This window comes from Polypterus senegalus, unplaced genomic scaffold (genome assembly GCF_016835505.1).
Source record: "Polypterus senegalus isolate Bchr_013 unplaced genomic scaffold, ASM1683550v1 scaffold_3277, whole genome shotgun sequence".
In the NCBI taxonomy this organism is placed as follows: Eukaryota; Metazoa; Chordata; class Cladistia; order Polypteriformes; family Polypteridae; genus Polypterus; species Polypterus senegalus.
Window position 1 is genome coordinate 38575 of NW_024381966.1, and position 8778 is coordinate 47352.

Below are 8778 nucleotides of genomic sequence, written 5' to 3' on the forward strand. Positions count from 1 at the left end.
ATAGACAGAGAGATCTCGTCCAGCTCATCAGACGGGGAGCCTGCAACTTTACAAAGGGGGGCATCTTCCAGAAAGAACCAGCAACCTCGTATCCTTGCTAACGTGCAATCCCACAGTGGCATCAAAGGGAGGGCAAGCACCGGCTCAAGTCTCGAACGTGTACCCAGCGCTGCCCCAGATCACTCGGCGGCCTCGGCGCAGGTCTTCCCGAGGGTGCTCTGCTGCCGTGTGCGAGCGCCCACGCCGAGGGCTTCTTCCTCTCGGTCTCCGGAGCGCAGGGTCGCCTTCCTCTTCGCAGCTTTGCCTCCTGCCTCCTGTCTGCCGCCTGCCGCCTGTCTTTGCTGTTGGGCGGCTGTTTCTCATTCAGCATCCCGCCCAGTCCTACCCCTCCTGTTTCTCTTCCAGCCAATAAGCTCCAGCGATGGGTGGCTGGTTTGCATAAGAGCGAGGTGCACCTTGGGGTTGCTAGTGAAACCTGTCTAATCAAGGTGGTGAGGTCGGTGCAACCCCAACATCCGGTCACGGTGCACACGGGCGTCTGGGCAGCAGCTAGCTCCGCGCATGCGCGCTCCCGAGGCCAAAGAAGCCCGAAGGATCCCGAAGAAGCCCGAAGGAGGCCGAAGGACCGAGGACTGTGCTGGGGAAAACCTCCCGCCGCCGAGCGATGAAGCCGAGGAAGTGGGAGGATGAGCGCCGGGCTGTACAACTCATACTTACCTGGCAGGGGAGATACCATGATCACTAAGGTGGTTCTCCCAGGGCGAGGCTCATCCATTGCACTCCGGGTGTGCTGACCCCTGCGATTTCCCCAAATGCGGGAAACTCGACTGCATAATTTGTGGTAGTGGGGGACTGCGTTCGCGCTCTCCCCTGATAGTCCTGGTTCAAAAAACAGACTGAAAACATGCGTTTCAACTTATGGAAGTGGTGCTTGGGCGATTGTGAAGCAGGAGCCTGTGAGACAACGGCTCTGGGAGCTTTAAGCAATAAATAAAGAAGTTCCAAAAATCAATCAATCAATCTGTCTGTCTGTCCATTTATTTATTTATTTTAAGGACCCCCGCCCAATAGAAAAATTATAATAAAAATAATATTAATTTAAATTAACTAATCAATGTATGTATTTATCTTAAGGACCCCCCCACACACATAATAAAATAATAATATAAATAATCATTCATTATTTTTAGTGCCTCTTTACTGATTTTAAGCCGCTTTCCTTGCTGCCAAGAGCCCAGCTTCTGACACGGGTGGAAGGAGGAAAAGAAAAGACGAGGTGAAGGGCGACTCCTGCTGGCAGAAAGGCAAAAGCTTACAGCACTCGGTATTCCCAGTAAACGAGGGCTGCTCCTTTTTCTCTCCCCAAATATGCAACTTTGGAAGCCCTCTTTTCTGAACGACAGCCGTATGTTTTTTTTTTTTCACTCCTTCCCCTGTCTGTCTTCATTTTTTTTTTTTTTGCCATTCTTTTGAAATTTTTCGGAATGTCTTTTGAATTAGAATGTACGTTGTCCTTCATGCTGATCCCCTTCTGTCGGCTCTCGCTCTCGCCACCCATTTAAGACCCCCCTGTTACCCGTTCCACCTCATGGACGGATGGATGGATGGATGGATGGATACATAGATAGACAGATAGATCTCGTCCAGCTCTTCAGACGGGGAGCCTGCAACTTTACAAAGGGGGGCATCGTCCAGAAAGGACCAGCAACCTCGTGTCCTTGCTAACGCGCAATCCCACAGTGGCATGGAGCGCAAACGTGAATATCGGCAAAGTTTCTTAGCAGCCTTTGTCGATTTTCACAAAGCATTCGACTCAGTTGTTCGAGCTTCCCTGTGGGAGTTCCTGAGACTTAGTGGGATTCCCCCTGAAGTTGCTGGATATCATGGCCAGCCCGTACACTGGTACTGTGAGTGGTGTGGAGACAGAACCTCTGTGTTTTTCCCAGTTGATTCTGTGGTTCGTCAGGGGTGTGTTCTTGCTCCTACTTTGTTCAGTGCTTGTATGGACTGGGTGTTGTGCAGGGTCATGGGGTTCAGCGGCTGTGGGGCATCTGTTGGAGAAGAAAGATTCATGAATATTGACTTTGCTGATGATGCTGTGATTGTCGTGGAGTCAATGGAGGCTCTGATCAGGGTGCTCAAGAGACTGAGTGAGGAGTCTGAGTGTCTGGGCTTGTGAGTGTCCTGGATGAAAACCAACAGCCAGGCCTTTAATGACCTCTTGGGCACAGATATCAGCAGTGTGTCTGTTTGCGGAGAGTGTGTTGACCTTGTTGAGTGGTTTACTTACCTTGGCAGTGACATTCATGTCCCTGGTGACTCTTCCTATGAAGTCAGTAGACAGATGGGGAGAGCTTGGTGGTTCATGAGGTCACTGGAAAGGGGTGTGTGGCGCTCCCAATATCTCTGCAAAGAACGAAGGGCCAAGTCTTTAGAGTCCTGGTGCTTCCTTTCTTGCTATATGTTTGTGAGACATGGATGCTCCCCAGTGACCTGAGATGAAGACTGGACTCCTTTGGTACTGTGCCCCTTCGAGAATCCTTGGGTACCGCTGGTTTTACTTTGTGTTCCTCATGGAATCCGTTGGGGGAAATGGAAGGAAAAACCACTAGGAAGAATAAGGTTGTCAAATGTTGTGAAAGTATTGGGGTTAAGAATACAGAGAGGATGGAGTGGAAAGAAATGGGGAAAAAGATAACCAAAAAAAAAAGCAGGATTATGGAGGTTAACGAACTTATCAATAGAAGGGAAGATATTGCTGATGAAGGCAGTTACAATCCCAAAACTATCGATTTAGCAAATGTGTTTTTTCCACCAAAGAAAATAGTAAGAAGAATTATAAGAAAGTGTTTTGTGTTCTTATAGGGTTCATAATGTGAAAAATTGGCAAGAAGGAAGGTAATGAAAATGGAGGGAAAGAGGTTCGAATATAGAAAGGGAGTTGACTTTAAGACACACAGCAACTGTTGTTAATATGACATTAAGTAAAATTGGGAAGTTAGCGGATATGATCAGATATCTGCTAGGAACAGAATTCAAAAAAGCAAAAGAGCCCAATTAAATAAGGAAATCCGAGTGCCATCTGCAGGGCAAGTGGCAGGAGGACTTTGGGCACGACATGAAAATACATAGAGGGCGGTTAAAATATTAGGGATCCATTTTGGAGAGGAGAAGGAGGGAAGAAGAGACTGGAAGGAGATGGAAAGAAAGTTATACAAGCTCACAAGTCTCTGGAGGACTAGGAGACTAACATATGAGGGCAAAATTTTGCTAATTAAGTCAATAATTTTGCCCAGGCTCTTTTTTCTGGCAACAGTTTTTTTACGGACAAAATATATTCTAAGGAAAATCGAAAGACAATGTTTTTATTTTTTTGGGAGGTCTACAGATGAGAAGGTCGCAAGACAGAAAGTAAAGAAACAAAAAGGAAAGGGGGAGAAAGGTTTTCTGGACTTAAGGATCTTGTTAAGATTGAAATACACGGCCGTTTACATATCCTTGTTACAGAGCGGGAAAGGGAGGGCAGCGGATTTAGCCAGGTACATGATGGGTGGTCATCTAAGAAGGTTTGGGCTTTATAAAACCCAGAACAAGAAACCATATGAGTTTAGATTACCCAAACTATACAGGAGGTTGATGGACTGTATCAAAGATTGTGGGCTTCAGCAGGATGAAAAGGACTTGTGGAGGAGGTGGAAAGAATTAGTGGAAAAAGTAAGGGAAAGTGAGAAGCCAGTAAACATTACTGGGAAATCTAGAGAGGAATCTAAACTGATATGGGAAAGATTTGGGGGAAAGTTTCCAAATAATCAAGTAGCAGATATAGCCTGGCTGGGCCCATGAAGCACTAGAAACCAACCTGGCTTTAAGTAAAAGAAAGAATTTACAAGGGCCTAAATGTCCCAGGGACGGATGTAAAAGAAAAAAAAATAAGTCAGTATGGACATGCAATGTGGGACTGCCCCACAGTGGCAAGGATATGGAAGGAAGTAAGGCAGAGACACATAGTAGACATCAAGCTGGATAGAGACTTGGTGGTGTTTGGGAGGTCAGGGAAAAGAGAGGTCGGGAAGAAAGATTGGGACCGAATAAAGCGTGATAAAAGAAGTATTGTGGAAGGCAAGGTGTGCATACACAAATAAACAGAAAGTTTTTTCCCAACAGAAAATAATTGGAATGATCAGAGAAAACCTCTCGTTTTATGAGAAAAACATCTCAACTTTGGAAGCCCTCTTTTCTAAACGACAGCCCTATGTTTTTATTTTTTCTCTCCTTCCCTGTCTGTCTTCATTTTTTTTGCCATTCTTTTAAATTTGAATGTACGTTGTCCTTCATGCTGATCCCCTTCTGTCGGCTCTCTCGCTCTCGCCACCCATTTAAGACCCCCCTGTTCCCCGTTCCTCCTCATGGATGGATGGATGGATAGAAAGACAGATAGATCTCGTCCAGCTCTTCAGACGGGAGCCTGCAACTTTACAAAGGGGGGCATCGTCCAGAAAGGACCAGCAGCCTCGTGTCCTTTCCAACCTGCAATCCCACAGTGGCATCAAAGGGAGGGCAAGCACCGGCTCAAGTCTCGAACGTGTACCCAGGGCTGCCCCAGATCACTCGGCTGCCAAAAGCCCAGCTTCTGATACGGGTGGAAGGAGGAAAAGAAAAAGACGAGGCGAAGGGCGACTCCTGCTGGCAGAAAGGCAAAAGCTTACGGCACTCGGTATTCCCAGGCGGTCTCCCATCCAAGTACTAACTGAGCCCGACTCTGCTTAGCTTCCGAGATCGGACGAGATCGGGCGTGTTCAGAGTGGTATGGCCGTAAACGAGGGCTGCTCGTTTTTCTCTCCCCAAATAGGCAACTGTGGAAGCCCTCTTTTCTAAACGACAGCCCTATGTTTGTTTTTTTTTTCTCCTTCCCCTGTCTGTCTTCATTTTTTTTTTTTAATTGCCATTCTTTTGAAATTTTAAGTTATGTCTTTTGAATTAGAATGTGCGTTGTCCTTCATACTGATCCCCTTCTGTCGGCTCTCTCGCTCTCGCCACCCATTTAAGACTCCCCTGTTACCCGTTCCACCTCATGGATGGATGGATGGATGGATGGATGGATGGATGGATGGATAGATAGACAGAGATCTCGTCCAGCTCATCAGACGGGGAGCCTGCAACTTTACAAAGGGGGGCATCTTCCAGAAAGAACCAGCAACCTCGTATCCTTGCTAACGTGCAATCCCACAGTGGCATCAAAGGGAGGGCAAGCACCGGCTCAAGTCTCGAACGTGTACCCAGCGCTGCCCCAGATCACTCGGCGGCCTCGGCGCAGGTCTTCCCGAGGGTGCTCTGCTGCCGCGTCGCGCGCCCACGCCGAGGGCTTCTTCCTCTCGGTCTCCGGAGCGCAGGGTCGCCTTCCTCTTTCGCAGCTTTGCCTCCTGCCTCCTGTCTGCCGCCTGCCGCCTGCCGCCTGCCGCCTGTCTTTGCTGTTGGGCGGCTGTTTCTCATTCAGCATCCCGCCCAGTCCTACCCCTCCTGTTTCTCTTCCAGCCAATAAGCTCCAGCGATGGGTGGCTGGTTTGCATAAGAGCGAGGTGCACCTTGGGGTTGCTAGTGAAACCTGTCTAATCAAGGTGGTGAGGTCGGTGCAACCCCAACATCCGGGTCACGGTGCACACGGGCGTCTGGGCAGCAGCTAGCTCCAGCGCATGCGCGCTCCCGAGGCCAAAGAAGCCCGAAGGATCCCGAAGAAGCCCGAAGGAGCCCGAAGGACCGAGGACTGTGCTGCTGGGAAAACCTCCCGCCGCCGAGCGATGAAGCCGAGGAAGTGGGAGGATGAGCGCCGGGCTGTACAACTCATACTTACCTGGCAGGGGAGATACCATGATCACTAAGGTGGTTCTCCCAGGGCGAGGCTCATCCATTGCACTCGGGTGTGCTGACCCCTGCGATTTCCCCAAATGCGGGAAACTCGACTGCATAATTTGTGGTAGTGGGGACTGCGTTCGCGCTCCCTGATAGTCCTGGTTCAAAAAACAGACTGAAAACATGCGTTTCAACTTATGGAAGTGGTGCTTGGGCGATTGTGAAGCAGGAGCCTGTGAGACAACGGCTCTGGGAGCTTTAAGCAATAAATAAAGAAGTTCCAAAATCAATCAATCAATCTGTCTGTCTGTCCATTTATTTATTTATTTTAAGGACCCCCGCCCAATAGAAAAATTATAATAAAAATAATATTAATTTAAATTAACTAATCAATGTATGTATTTATCTTAAGGACCCCCCCACACACATAATAAAATAATAATATAAATAATCATTCATTATTTTAGTGCCTCTTTACTGATTTTAAGCCGCTTTCCTTGCTGCCAAGAGCCCAGCTTCTGACACGGGTGGAAGGAGGAAAAGAAAAGACGAGGTGAAGGGCGACTCCTGCTGGCAGAAAGGCAAAAGCTTACAGCACTCGGTATTCCCAGTAAACGAGGGCTGCTCCTTTTTCTCTCCCCAAATATGCAACTTTGGAAGCCCTCTTTCTGAACGACAGCCGTATGTTTTTTTTTCACTCCTTCCCTGTCTGTCTTCATTTTTTTTGCCATTCTTTTGAAATTTTTCGAATGTCTTTTGAATTACAATGTACGTTGTCCTTCATGCTGATCCCCTTCTGTCGGCTCTTCTCGCCACCCATTTAAGACCCCCCTGTTACCCGTTCCACCTCATGGATGGATGGATGGATGGATGGATACATAGATAGACAGATAGATCTCGCTCAGCTCTTCAGACGGGAGCCTGCAACTTTACAAAGGGGGCATCGCCCAGAAAGGACCAGCAACCTCGTGTCCTTGCTAACGGAATCCCACAGTGGCATGGAGCGCAAACGTGAATATCGGCAAAGTTTCTTAGCAGCCTTTGTCGATTTTCACAAAGCATTCGACTCAGTTGTTCGAGCTTCCCTGTGGGAGTTCCTGAGACTTAGTGGATTCCCCTGAAGTGGCTGGATATCATGGCCAGCCCGTACACTGGTACTGTGAGTGGTGTGGAGACAGAACCTCTGTGTTTTTCCCAGTTGATTCTGTGGTTCGTCAGGGTGTGTTCTTGCTCCTACTTTGTTCAGTGCTTGTATGGACTGGGTGTTGTGCAGGGTCATGGGGTTCAGCGGCTGTGGGGCATCTGTTGGAGAAGAAAGATTCATGAATATTGACTTTGCTGATGATGCTGTGATTGTCGTGGAGTCAATGGAGGCTCTGATCAGGGTGCTCAAGAGACTGAGTGAGGAGTCTGAGTGTCTGGGCTTGTGAGTGTCCTGGGTGAAAACCAACAGCCAGGCCTTTAATGACCTCTTGGGCACAGATATCAGCAGTGTGTCTGTTTGCGGAGAGTGTGTTGACCTTGTTGAGTGGTTTATTACCTTGGCAGTGACATTCATGTCCCTGGTGACTCTTCCTATGAAGTCAGTAGACAGATGGGGAGAGCTTGGTGGTTCATGAGGTCACTGGAAAGGGTGTGTGGCGCTCCCAATATCTCTGCAAAAGAACGAAGGGCCAAGTCTTTAGAGTCCTGGTGCTTCCTTTCTTGCTATATGTTTGTGAGACATGGATGCTCCCAGTGACCTGAGATGAAGACTGACTCCTTTGGTACTGTGCCCTTCGAGAATCCTTGGTACCGCTGGTTTGACTTTGTGTTCCTCATGGAATCCGTTGGGGAAATGGAAGGAAAACCACTAGGAAGAATAAGGTTGTCAAATGTTGTGAAAGTATTGGGGTTAAGAATACAGAGAGGATGGAGTGGAAAGAAATGGGGAAAAAGATAACCAAAAAAAAAAGCAGGATTTTGGAGGTTAACGAACTTATCAATAGAAGGGAAGATATTGCTGATGAAGGCAGTTACAATCCCAAAACTATCGTATTTAGCAAATGTGTTTTTTCCACCAAAGAAAATAGTAAGAAGAATTATAAGAAAGTGTTTTGTGTTCTTATAGGGTTCATAATGTGAAAAATTGGCAAGAAGGAAGGTAATGAAAATGGAGGGAAAGAGGTTCCGAATATAGAAAGGGAGTTGACTTTAAGACACACAGCAACTGTTGTTAATATGACATTAAGTAAAATTGGGAAGAAGCGGATATGATCAGATATCTGCTAGGAACAGAATTCAAAAAGCAAAAGAGCCCAATTAAATAAGGAAATCCGAGTGCCATCTGCAGGGCAAGTGGCAGGAGGACTTTGGGCACGACATGAAAATACATAGAGGGGCGGTTAAAATATTAGGGATCCATTTTGGAGAGGAGAAGGAGGGAAGAAGAGACTGGAAGGAGATGGAAAGAAAGTTATACAAGCTCACAAGTCTCTGGAGGACTAGGAGACTAACATATGAGGGCAAAATTTTGCTAATTAAGTCAATAATTTTGCCCAGGCTCTTTTTTCTGGCAACAGTTTTTTTACGGACAAAATATATTCTAAGGAAAATCGAAAGACAATGTTTTTATTTTTTTGGGAGGTCTACAGATGAGAAGGTCGCAAGACAGAAAGTAAAGAAACAAAAAAGAAAGGGGAGAAAGGTTTTCTGGACTTAAGGATCTTGTTAAGATTGAAATACACGGCCGTTTACATATCCTTGTTACAGAGCGGAAAGGAGGGCAGGATTTAGCCAGGTACATGATGGGTGGTCATCTAAGAAGGTTTGGGCTTTATAAAACCCAGAACAAGAAACCATATGAGTTTAGATTACCCAAACTATACAGGAGGTTGATGGACTGTATCAAAGATTGTGGGCTTAGCAGGATGAAAAGGACTTGTGGAGAGG

At 47.0% G+C, this 8778-nt stretch overlaps 3 non-coding genes across 3 annotated transcripts; 2 read left to right on the top strand and 1 right to left on the bottom strand.

Moving 5' to 3' along the window:
* The first annotated feature begins 709 nt into the window (after positions 1-709).
* LOC120520954 lies at positions 710-873 on the top strand. Its single transcript, XR_005631924.1, has one exon. It is a non-coding gene; the product is annotated as a U1 spliceosomal RNA (small nuclear RNA).
* A 3826-nt stretch (positions 874-4699) lies between these two features.
* On the bottom strand, positions 4700-4818 carry LOC120520949. The gene has a single exon (XR_005631920.1). It is a non-coding gene; the product is annotated as a 5S ribosomal RNA (ribosomal RNA).
* Positions 4819-5840: 1022 nt separating this feature from the next.
* On the top strand, positions 5841-5999 carry LOC120520958. The gene has a single exon (XR_005631927.1). It is a non-coding gene; the product is annotated as a U1 spliceosomal RNA (small nuclear RNA).
* Positions 6000-8778: the final 2779 nt, after the last annotated feature.